The 13,127-nt window shown below is 34.6% G+C and overlaps 1 protein-coding gene and 1 pseudogene across 7 annotated transcripts in view; one reads left to right on the top strand and one right to left on the bottom strand.

Annotated features, from left to right (window-relative positions):
- Window positions 1-13,127, bottom strand: part of CTNNA3 (catenin alpha 3) — a 1,731,503-nt gene that overhangs the window by 488,055 nt on the left and 1,230,321 nt on the right. The window lies entirely within an intron of this gene.
- On the top strand, window positions 9,709-12,303 carry LOC128312698 (BTB/POZ domain-containing adapter for CUL3-mediated RhoA degradation protein 1-like; annotated as a pseudogene).

Here is a 13,127-nt window from a genome sequence, read left to right on the forward strand (position 1 = left end):
AGGAGGCTTAATGTGACTATCAGGAAAATGATATCCTATTGTAATGTAAACTGTTTTCCTTTGGTTATTAATAAAGTTGAGGATATTTATTTTTATTCATATGCATTTGAGTTTTCAAATCTGTTTTTTTATTAAAGGTTATTTATTTATTTCAGAGAGAGAGAGAGAGTGCTTGTGCACAGGGGAGGGATAGAGAGAGGGAGAGAGAGAATCCCAAGCAGGCTCTGTGCTGTTAGCATGGAAATCGATGTGGGGCTCAAATCATAACCTGATTGAACTGTGAAATCATGAACTGTGAAATCACAACCTGAGTTCAAACCAAGATTCTGATGCTTAACTGACTGAGCCACCCGGGCACCCAGAGTCAAAATCTTTATAAAAAAAGAGTCAAAATCTTTAACAACTGTACCTGTTATGCACATGGTAAGTATTTTCTCTGAGTATGTAGGTTATCTTTTTATTCTGTGTTTATATTATCTTGCTTATACAAAAGTTTAAATACTGATAAAATCTGTCAAATTTTCCCTAGGGTTTTGGTTATTACACAATGATTAAAAAGGTTAATGTTTAGGTGGTCTTGGTAACTATGCAGTACCCATGCCAATTTTGAGACAAAAAGGGTTTAGTGCTTAAGGGTATGTAATCTAGAATCAGATTCTCTGGGTTTAAATCCTGGGCCACCTTCACCTAACTACCTCTGTGACATTAAATGAGTTACTCCCCTTTCCTGCATATAGTTTTCTCATCTACATATTGAGTAAATGTATATAAATAGAATAGGGCCTGGTACATAATAAGTGCTATATAAATGGTTGCTAATAATTTTTCACTCCAGACATATTTGTTACCCTTACAAACTCCTCTGTATAAGCTCCAACAATGCAATTTGTATATTAAGAGTTTATTCAATTAGTTTTCACTCACTTGATAACTATAAGTTGGTGCTTCTATGTACCTTTCTGCCTTACTAGTACCAAGCCAGGCACTAAAATAGTAATAATAATAGGTATAAATCATTCATTTCTTCATTGAGCTTACTGTCTCATATGGGGGAGAATAAAATTGCATCATGACAATTAATAAGAGAGATAAAAATATTATGATGGATTTGACCAATTCAGATTTGGGAAGTTACTTCTCTAAGGAAGTGATGCTTAAATTGAAATCTAAATGATAAGCAGAAATTATTCTGAGAAAAAAGGACAGGAAGACCATTTCATACAAATTTAGCCAGGTAAATTAATAAAGTCATATTTTTAATTCACTTTAATCTCACAAATGAGCAGTATTTTAGAAACAAGAACTGTTAATATTACTTTGCAATTCAAAGAGTAAATGATTAAGAACTCCTTCAACTCCAGTTATTTTTGTGAATTATACAATGCAATCATTATTTGTAAAAGGATTGATTGCTTTTAGAAACTCTGGTCTTGAATTTACTTTTTTTAGTCCACTCTCTTGTAGACATATCCACTGTATACTTTAGAAAGTTTTTGGTATTTTTCTAGAATATAAAAGCACTTTGTACAAAGTTTCGATATACACATAGTTGGGATTAAATAACATTCATGTGGATGACAATCTAATTTATATGAAGGACTGATCTGTAGCCTGTGTATTTGACAAATTATATTAGATTAGTCTTCTGATATCTGGAGAACTTTTGTAAAGGAAAACAAAACAGAAAACTCCTACAATTAATCATAGGAGTTTAGTTTTGTTCACTGACATCCAAAATAGAAACGCTTGGCAGAAAACTTAAAATTTACTTCATCCATCTTTTCTATAATTATTTACACTGAAACTATTAAAAGACTAAGTATTTCAAGTGCAGTGTTTAAAAAACTATATTGCCTGGATTGGGTTTGCTTTTTATTTTTTCTCAAGTTCTTCCTAAGTTCTTCTTCTCAAACATTCTAAATAAAGCTTATATGAAATCTTCTAAATTAAAATAACCATGAAAGTATTCTGTAGCAATTCAAAGAAGGACATTTTTTCTTCATAGATCCAAGGGCTGAATTCTATGCAATAAGTTATTAGGTAAAACAGATTTGCTTATGTGAAGTAAACAAGTTTTTCCTCATACTGTTTGTTTGCACCCCTCCCCCCAAAAAAGTCAAACTGATGAATAGAAAATCTAGCCTCATCTCCATAATCTCAACATGCTATGAATGAGAGGCAACTAAAATTACACATTAATTGATGTTCTTTTGATCTGTTGTCATTTAATCTGTTTTTATATTCCTCAGATTTGGCAAAACCCACACTAATCAAATGCACCTGGCTAAGAGAGTAGATCCACACGTGTTTCTTTTGCTTTTATGGAAGATTTACTATTTCACAAGTATTTTTTTTAATTTTTAGAATTAGATTTTTAGTTACTAGAAAGTAATGGAGAAATAATGATGCTATAAGCATAAGAAAAAATCTCAGTATCTAAAGTAACTGCACTAATTGGATAATTATGTAATAACAAATTCAAAACTCTAGAAAATATATCTCTTAAAATGGCTAATAAAATGAGAGACAAAAAATAAATTAGAGGAAATTAAAGGTGCTGAGGTTGCATGCATCAACATAGAGCGGTTGTATCCGCAGCTATTGGAAAACACAGTGAAAATTGCATTGTGTACTTTTTGTCTTTATTAGTGCTGATTGGGAATCTGCAATGTATATTAATACCAACCAATAGAGAAACAAGAAGGGAGAGGAATGAAGGAATCAACATATGAAAGACCACAGGCCCTGTACTAGGTCCTTATCTACAGGCACCATACTGTGGTAAAAATTATATGAAGAACATTGGCATTTTGTTTTTCAATTGTTTGATTTTGACATTTCAAAAACTGAAATTAAAATGAATTTTGGATAGTTACAGTTTTCGCTTAACAAATGGTGTTAAGTAAAAGATTACAAATGAATGCCTATAGAAAGCTTCTTCGGTTCCAGGAAAGGCTGTGCTTTTTGGCCCACATAAATTATAACCTTTAGCAAAAGGCAGTAACTACTGAATTACCAAAGGGCATTCATCCAGCAAATCTAGATTCCAGAGAACACCATCTTAGGAAAATCATTTAATGACTCAGAGTCCAGCAATACATCTTTTAAAATAATAATGTACCTAAATGAGTATTAACCTGCTATTTTTGTAACAAGAATGAATGAATTTCTTTTGATCTTCTTCTACATGAAAGTGGATAACTAAAGTTGACAAATGATACTAAAACACTAAAATCTCCTAACTTCATAACAGGTTTCATTTGTGAATAGGAGATAGCATTGGTTTTGATGATCAGGTTTCCTACTGGACATCAATGATCATATTCTCTATCTTAAGTCTTAGTCTAAGTTCACATTCATTTTTATTATTTGAGGCAATTGTTATAGTAAGTAATTAAAAAACAAACAAACAAACATCAAAAAGTAAAACCTTCTACCACTCTGGGTTCCATTTTATAGCCTAGAGAATAACAAAAAGCTAATTTACCCCCAAATCATTGTATATGCCATGCCAGCCATGGTAGAGCTATTTTTAGACACTCATGCAATTTAAATTCATTTTCTCATTATACTGTTTTGCAGTGATACTTAATGTATATGCTAGAAAGTTTGCTATTTTTTTCCCAGGAGATAAACAAAACAAAACACTTTGTTTGGAGAGCTACTGTAAGTATAAGTTGGATAAACAACACGCAAATTGAAAGTGAATCTAATCTATAAAAACAGCTGTTTGTTGTCCATTGTCCCTTGTATAATATAGTAAGGCATTAGACCTCATTTTATTCCATTAATGTTAAAGGACCACCATACAGCACAACGCGGAGTGTTTCACATTTCAGGTTTTTTTTTTTTTTTTCAGAAATAAAGTTGTAGATGCTTATTTCATTGTGAATGAGTAGAAAGGGATATCAGGGAACATCATAGAATATAGCAAGCAGTTTCATTTTCAGCAGCTAAGAAAACATTCCTTAAAATATTTACACTTAAAAGAGAAAATCTTGTTCTGCTGATATCACCTCTAAAAAAGAAACAGCAATGGAAGAAAAATGTACCAAGCTTAAGACTCAGTTGCAGTAGTATTTAAAATGCGGCCTCATTTTCTCACAAGCCAGAGGAGTTACTTTGCTCAAAATTAACTATTCCTTATTTTTAAGCATTTTTCTGAAATGCATTTGTAAAGATTTCTGATTAACCCAATCTCTACAACCACAGCTCCCTTCACAAGTCACAAACCTAGCTTTTTTGAAGAAAAAGTAAAACATGACTGTGTATAAATATGAACCAAAAGGCTTTCTGCCTTTATTTTTAAAACACAGGGGGCGCCTGGGTGGCGCAGTCGGTTAAGCGTCCGACTTCAGCCAGGTCACTGATCTCGCGGTCCGTGAGTTCGAGCCCCGCGTCGGGCTCTGGGCTGATGGCTCCGAGCCTGGAGCCTGTTTCCGATTCTGTGTCTCCCTCTCTCTCTGCCCCTCCCCCGTTCATGCTCTGTCTCTCTCTGTCCCAAAAATAAATAAAAAATGTTGAAAAAAAAAATTTTTTAAAAATACAGAATAGTTATATTTGAAGTATCCTGGCCCTAGCAATATAGAGGTTGGCTATTTAATATTTTAATATTTTTAGAAGAAACTTTTAGTTCTGGAAAAGGTTAATGCTTGTATATATTATTTTATTAAGTGTAGATTTTAAATTATTTTTAATGTTTATTCATATTTTAAGAGAGACAGGGCACGAGTGGGGAGAGGCAGAGAGAGACTGAGATTGAAACTGAAGGAGGCTCCAGGATCCAAGCTGTCAGCACAGCTTGAACTCATGAGATCATGACTTGAGCCGAAGACAGATGCTTAACCGACTGAGCCACCCAGGTGCCCCTGTATATATATATTTTTGCAGCCTAGGATCTCCATTTCTTCTTTTGGCTACATGTATATGTCTTCTCTGCTATGTTAGGAAAATAGGGGCTGGATATCCCAGAAATGAGAGTTTATATAAAAAATACAACAAGTAGACAGCATGCATAAATATCTATCAAATGTTATTTTAAATTTTGATCCAAACTGAACATTTGGAAATAGATTTATTGTTTAAATGCTCAACTAGAGCAATTTCTTAAATCTAAACTAAATTGCTTTTAGAGTCCTTTTTCTTTGTAAGCATTGGAAAATTTGTTAATTTTTTTTCTTTTTCTTTTTTAATGCTTGTTATGTTGAAATAAAAACAAAGTAAAATGAAAAAAATGACTAGTGAGGTGCCTGGGGGGCTTAGTCAGTTAAGTGTTTGACTTCAGCTCAGGTCATGATCTCACGGTTCGTGGGTTCAAGCTTCATGTCAGGCTCTGTGCTGACAGCACTTTTGTTACACTTCCAAGCCTAGGTCATCCAACACTTCTAACTTAGTGAAACATGATGTTACTTGGAAGATTGTTTCTTCACAGTGTTGTTTCACAGAGTCGAGTATGTGGCACTTTCCTTATGGTTCCCCACATAGATTTTCAAACACTTCTAACTTACAAAGGAACCTGCATAGAAATATTGGCAGATTTTTCATCAGAAACTTTCCTGCCAGGAGACAATAGAATGGCATATTTTCGAATATTGAATATTTTGAATATTGAAAGAAAATAACTGTCAGTGAAGAATTATACATGGAGAAGCTGTTCCTCAGGAAGGAAGGAGGGATAAAAATTTTCTCAAATAAATAAAAGCCAAGGGAGTTCATTATCACCAGATGTATCTTACAAGAAATGATAAAGGGAGTTCATTGAATGGAAGTAAAAGAATTCTAATTAACATCATAAAAACACAAAAAGTAGCATAAATCTCACTGGTAAAGGTAAATATATAATCCTAGTTAGTTTCTACAATATGATAATAGTAGTATGTAAGTCACAACTCTAGTTTAAAAGTTTAAAAAAACATACTATGTAGCAAAAATAACCATAACTACAATAATATGTTATTATTTTCACACAAATAACAAACAAAACCCTATGTAAATTGTAACAGCAATAACCTAAAATGTGAGGAGAAGAAATAAAACTGTAAACTATAAAAATTCTATTGAAGGTAATTTGTTGTCAGTTTAAAATAGGATATTACAAATTTAAGATATTTTATGTCAGCCTCATGGTAACCCATAATGGGAAATTTTGTAATCGTACAAAAAATCACAATAAAAGAAGTTAAAGCATACTGATACCAAAATACATCAGAACACACACAGGCACACACACACACACACACACACACACACACACACACAGCAAGAAAACAAAGAACAATGGATCTACAAAACAAGTAGAACATAATTAACACAATGGCAATAGTAGGTCCTCACTTATCAATAATTACTTTCACTGTAAACAGATTAAATTCTCTAATAAAAAGGCATAAAATGGCTGACTGGATGGAAACAAAAGCAACAACAATAAAAAACAAGATTCAAGCACACATAGACTGAGAGTAAACAGATCGATAAAGACATTTCAAGCAAATGGCAACCAAAAAATAAACAAGTTTAAACACCCCCCACAGAAAAACAGGGATAGCTATACTAATATCAGAAAAAATAGATTTTAAACTGAAAATAGTAAAAAGAGACAAAGAAGGTCATTACATAATGAATAGGGGTTAATACATTAAGAAGATATAACAATTGTAAATTGTATAACAATTATTTGCCCAACATCAGAACACCTAAATATAGAGAGAAAAACTAACTGAATTAAAAAGAGAAATAAACAGTAGAAATTAGAAAGTTTAATACCCCACTCTCCACAAGGGATAGAACAGGCAGACAAAGAATTAATAAGGAAATAGTAAATGCGAACAATGCTATAGACCAAATGTACCAAACAGACATATACAGCAGAACACACATTCTTCTCAAATGCATGTGGGACATTTTCTATGATAGACCACATGTTAGGCCACAAAATAAATCTTAACAAATTCAAGAAGACTGAAATAATGCCAAGTATCTTCTTTGACTACAATGGCCCAAAACTAGAAATTGATAAGAGGAAAACTGGGAAATTCATGTACACATGAATTAAACAATGCTGTCTTGAACAACCAATGGATAAAAGAAGAGATTAAAAAAGAAATAGAAAAAGTTGCTTGAAACAAAAATGGAAACACAACATACCAGAATTTGTGCAATGCAGCAAAAGTAGTTTTAAGAGGGAAGTTTACTGCAATAAACAACTATATTAAGCAAGATCCTATATAAATAACCTAAGTCTATGCCTTAAGGAGCTAGAGAAAGGAGGACCTGTGCCCAAAGCTAGCAGAACAACGGAAATACTCAAGAGCAGAAAAATTAAAAACTGAGAAACAGAAAACCAATGGAAAATATAAACCAAAGTGAGAGTTGTTTTTTTTAAAGATAAGCAACTTTGACAAAACCTTAGCTAGACTAACCAAGAAAAAAAGAAAAAGACCCCTACAAACAAAATTATAAATGAAAATGGAGACATTACAAATGATACCACAGAAATTGAAGGATAAAAGACTATTGTGAACAACAGTATAAATAACCCAGAAGAAATAGGAAAACACACACACACACACACACACACACACAAACATTCTGAGAACATATAACTTACCAAGACTGGATCAGGAAGAAATAGAAAATACCAATTAAGGAGGAAGATTGATTCAGTAATCAAAAATCTCCCAATGAAGAAAAGCTGAAGACCAGATGGCCTCACTAGTGAATTTTATTAAACAATTAAAACAATTTACACCAATCCTTCTCAAACTGCTCCAAAAAAATCAAAAAGGAGGAAACATCCCAAACTCACTTTACAAGGAAGCATTATCCTGATATCAAAGCCAGAAAAGAACACTATGGAAAAGAAAATTACAGGCCAAGCCACTGATGAATACAGATGCCAAATTCTCCATAAAATACTAGCAAACTAAATTCTGCAGCTCATTAAAAGAATAATCCACTATGATCAGGTGGGATTTATCTCTGGGGTGCAATGATAGTTCAACTTATCCAAATAGATCATTCTGTTACATCACATTAATAGAATGAAAGGAAAGAATACTATGAACTTCTCTATAGATGCAGAAAAAAACATTCAACAAAACTTAACATCCATTCATGATAAAAAAAATCTTAACAAATTAGACATAGAAAGAACATATCTTAACATAATAAAGGCCATATATGAACAGCCCACAGCTATCATCATACTCAGTGGTGAAAGGATAAAAGCACTTATTCTAACATCAGGAACAAGACAAAGGCGCCTACTCTCACCATTCCTATTTAACATAGTATGGGGCATCCTAACTAGAGCAATAAGGCAAGAAAAATAAATAAAAGATATCATAATTGGAAAGGAAGAAGAAAAGTTGTTTCTTTTTCTTTACTTTTTAATTTTTTTTTCTATTTTGAGAGAGAGAGTGGGGGAAGGAGAAGAAGGAGAGGGAGGGAGGGAGAGAGAGAGGGGGGGGGAGAAGGAGAAGAGAAGGAGAAGGAGAAGGAGAAGGAGAAGGAGAAGGAGAAGGAGAAGGAGAAGGAAAATCCCAAGCAGGTTCAATGCTCAGTATGAGGCCTGATGCTAGGCTCAATCCCATAACCCAGGAATCATGCCCTAAGATGAAACCAAGAGTCAGACACTCAACCAGCTCAGCTACCAGGTGCCCCAGTTGTAAAGTTGGTTCTATTTGCAGACAACATTTTTTATATAGAGAAAATCCTAAAGACTCAGCCTAAGAGCTCTTAACTCTAATCAATGAATTCAGTACAATTGCAGGATTTTTAATTAACATATGAAACTCCATAGTGTTTCTATATACACCACCAACAAAACTTCTGAAAAAGAAATAAATTGATCTTGTTTACAATAACATCAAAAACAATAAAGTTATTAGGAATAAATTCAACTAAGGAGGTGAAAGATCTCTAAGCTAAAACTATAAAATATTGATGAAATAGATTGAAGAAGACATAGATAAATGGAAAATTATCCCATGTTTTTGAATTGGAAAAAGTAATATTGTTAAAATGTTAATACTACCAAAAGTCATCTATAGATTCAATGTAATCCCTTTCAAGATTCCAACGACATTTTTTACAGAAGCAGAAAAACCACTCCTAAAATGTACATGGAACCTCAGAAGACACCGAATAGTCAAAGAAATCCTGAGAAAGAACAGAACATGAAGTATTAAACTTCCTGATTTCAAGCTACAGTATAAAACTACAGTCATCAAAACAGTTTGGTACTGTCACATAAACAGATCAACAGACCAATGGAACGAAATCAAGGGCCCAGAAATAAGCCCACGCATATATGCTAATACTTATCATATATTTAACATGAAAATACAACTAATATTTGACAAGGGAACCAAGAATACAAAATGGAGAAAATGTAGTCTCTTCAATAAATGGTGATGGGATAATTGGACATTCACATGTAAAAGAATGAAACTAGACCCACATCTTATACCACTCATAAAATTAACTTAAAATGGATAAAACAGTTAACTGTATGACCTGAAACCATAAAACCTGTTGAAGGCAATATGAGAACAAAGTTCCTTACATGGGTGCTGGTAATGATATTTTGGATATGACATCTAAAGGATAAGCTACAAAATGAGAAAAAAATTAAAGCTGGAAACATCAAACTGAAAAGGTCTGTACAACCAAATAAATCATTAACAAAGTGAGAAGACAGCTAACGTAATGGGGAAAGATATTTGCAAGGTATATATTTGATAAGGGGTTAATAATCAAAACATGAAAAGAACTCATACAACTCAATAGCAAAAATAAATAAAAGTAAAAACAAACAAACTCAATTTAAAAAAAAAAATGGGCAAATGACCTAAACAGACATTTCTCCAAAGAAAATATACAAAAGGCCAACACAATGAAAAGATGTTCAACATTACTAGCCATTAGGTAAATGTAAATTAAAACCACCATAAGATATCATTTCATGCCTGTCAGAATGAGCATTATGAAAAAGACAGGATAACAAATGCTGGTGTGGATGTGAAGAATGGGGAACTCTTGTGCACTGCTGGTGGGATTATAAATTAGTGCAGGCGCAGTGGAAAACAGTAGAATTCTCAAAAAAAATTGAAAACAGAACTACTATATGATCCAACAGTTCCACTTCTGGAATACAACCAAAGGTAGCGGAAACACTGACTTAAAAAGATACCTGCATCCCCCACATTCACAATAGCATTATTTACAATAGCAAAGACATAAAAACAACCCATGTGTCCACTGATGGATGGATGGATAAATAAGTTGTGGTATACATGCATGTATGTGTACACACAAACACACACACACACACACACACACACACACACAGGAATGTTATTCAGCCATAAACAAACAGACAAGACAAACAGGTAAATCTATCATTTGCAACAACATGAATGGACCTTTAAGTGAAGGGCATTTAAGTGAAATAAGTCAAAGAAAAAAATAAAAGTATGGTCTCATTATGTAGAAACTGGAGAGAAAAAACAAACAAATGGAAAAGTAGATTATTTTTGTGATTACCAGAGGCAGGGCATAGGCAAAATGGGAACAGGGGGAAGGTGATCAAAAGGTAAAAGCTTCCAACATAACATAAATAAGTACTAGGGATGTAATGTATAATATGATGACTATAGCACTGTTGTATGATATATTGGAAAGTTGTTGAGAGAATAAATCCTAAGAGTTCTCATCACAAGGAGAAAATTCGTTTTCCTTTATTCTTTTCTTCTTTCTTTTCTTTTTATTGTATGTATATGAGAAGATGGATGTTAGCTGCATCTACTGTGGTAATCATTTCACAATATAAGTAAATCAAACCATCATGCTGTATGCCTTAAACTTATACAGTAATGTGTGTCAATTATTTCTCAATAAAACTGGAAAACAAATACTGGCTGCTGGCAAATCTAAAATGTTTTAATCCTTCTATCACAATATAAACACTAACTCCTGATGTCTCTTAAGGATCTTGCCAAAGCCAAAACCTGCATGCTTTCCAGCACATTACCAGGGTATTTCAAAATTTCTCATTCGAATTCCAATTTTATAGGCTTCTTGACTTACAAAGATCTAAAAAATAAAATTATGTATTCTGTCATTTGTAAAATGTCTCCTGTACTTCTTTTGTTTAATGTTAATTAATTTATTTATTTTGAAAGAGAGAGAGAGAATGCACGCACACAAGCGGGAAGGGGGCAGAGAGAGAGGGAGAGAGTGAGAATGCCAAGCAGGCTCCGCATTGTCATTGTAGAGACAGACTTAGGGCTGAATCTTAGGACTCTGAGATCATGAACTGAGCTGAAATCCTCCCCTTAACTCACTGAACCACCCACGTGCCCCTCTCTGTAACTTTAATAACAAAAAGCCCCATAATACAGATATATAATATAAAATTCCAAGTCTCAACTTCTTCCATTAACTATGCTGGAGTTTATCACATATCCGTCCAGTTCCTTCTCTATGAGTGTTCTTCTAAAACAAACGAAAAATTAAATGTTACATATTTTATTCTTTAACATGCTTTATTTTCACTTACCAATTACCTATGAGAGACATCAATACCAGTAGGTCTACTTTCCGTCTTTTTAATGTCTACAATCAAAACTGCAGCTGAATCATCCATAATTATTTATATATCATTTTGTATGGATATTTCATTTCCATTGATTGATTGCTATTACACAGAGTAGAATTATCTTTGTATGTATATACATCCTTGTCCCAATGCGAACCACTCAGGTGTGCGGGCGTGCGGGCCTACGTCTGGCCAAAGGGCTTGGGGCTTTGGGAGCTCAGGGAGGGCTCCAGAGAGCGCTTAGGATCGTCTCCCAACGCCAGTCCCGGGATTGTCAGAGGAGGCCTCAGGCCCGGTGGCGCAGTCAAAGCTCTGTCCCCGGATGCCTCTAAGCCCTGGGGTCTGGAACATGGCTCTGCCACCTGCTGTATCAAGCCACTGACCTGGAACAGCAAGTGCGAGAAGCTGAGAGGGAGCGGCTGGCTGCACCACACCACGATGCACACCCTCACAGCAGGATACCACGCTCAAGGTCATGTTCCCCCCCCCCGCCCCCCCCCCGCTGCGGAGGTGCTTAAGGACGCCGGAGGTTGGATGCTGATTGACTCCAGAGGCCGCCGCTTTGGAACAATCTTCAACTACCTGCGGAGCAGGTGCGTGCCACCGCCTGAGAGTACCAGAGAAGTGGGCAGCTACTCGGCGAAGCAAGCTACTACCTGGTACAGGCCCTGACTGAGGACTGCCAGCTGGCGCTGCAGCAGTAGAATCCTAGAGGCAGAGCTGCTCCCAGCAAACAACTTGGGGTTCCAGAGCCCCATCTGCTGAGCTTCTCTTCTATGGATCAATTAGGGTTCTGAGAAGAGCTTAGAAAACACAGCCAGGACCCTGGGGTGTCACCTCTATCACAGCTGGCTGAGTGACCTTGATCAAGTCAATTCCTACCTCTGGCATTCTGTCTTCGAGTTCCAAAAGATAGGGAAACAAGACAAATATGTACAGTGTAGTGTGTTTTATATAAGGGCTTTCATTCTGTTCTATTTTTACAATGCTAAAATATCCTTTATGATAGAGTATTAATAAGAGATTATAAGAGTTTCTGTTTTGATGCCCTGTTTATATTAAAAAGTGGCAACTATGAAAACAATTTTCTGTTGTGTTGGTGAATACTTATTGGTTTTTAAAATCCAAAAGTATAGAATTTCTTGGACAATATCCATGTTTTTCAAATTGTATCTCATAGAAAAAAGTGCATTTTATACTCACATATATATAACTTAAAACTTAAGTAGGAGTTTTATAAAATGATACTTTTAGTGAAATACATACTGATATATTGTTTTCTTTTTTTTAATGCTCCTTGGGACCCATTAAGCTTTTTACATGACCCATTAATAGGTAAACACTTGCAGTTTGAAAAACATTGAACTAGATGATCTTGAAGGTGGATTCCTGCTCTGTAGTTCTACATTTGTCCAATGTTATCTCACACTCTGTGTGTCAGGAGCGATTCTGCTATCTGCTTGTGTGTACATCTTGTACCCCTGTTTGACATAAAGGAGGGAAGTTAGGGATGCACTCAAGGCCAAAG

The sequence above is a fragment of the Acinonyx jubatus genome, chromosome D2 (assembly GCF_027475565.1).
Source record: "Acinonyx jubatus isolate Ajub_Pintada_27869175 chromosome D2, VMU_Ajub_asm_v1.0, whole genome shotgun sequence".
Lineage (NCBI taxonomy): Eukaryota > Metazoa > Chordata > Mammalia > Carnivora > Felidae > Acinonyx > Acinonyx jubatus.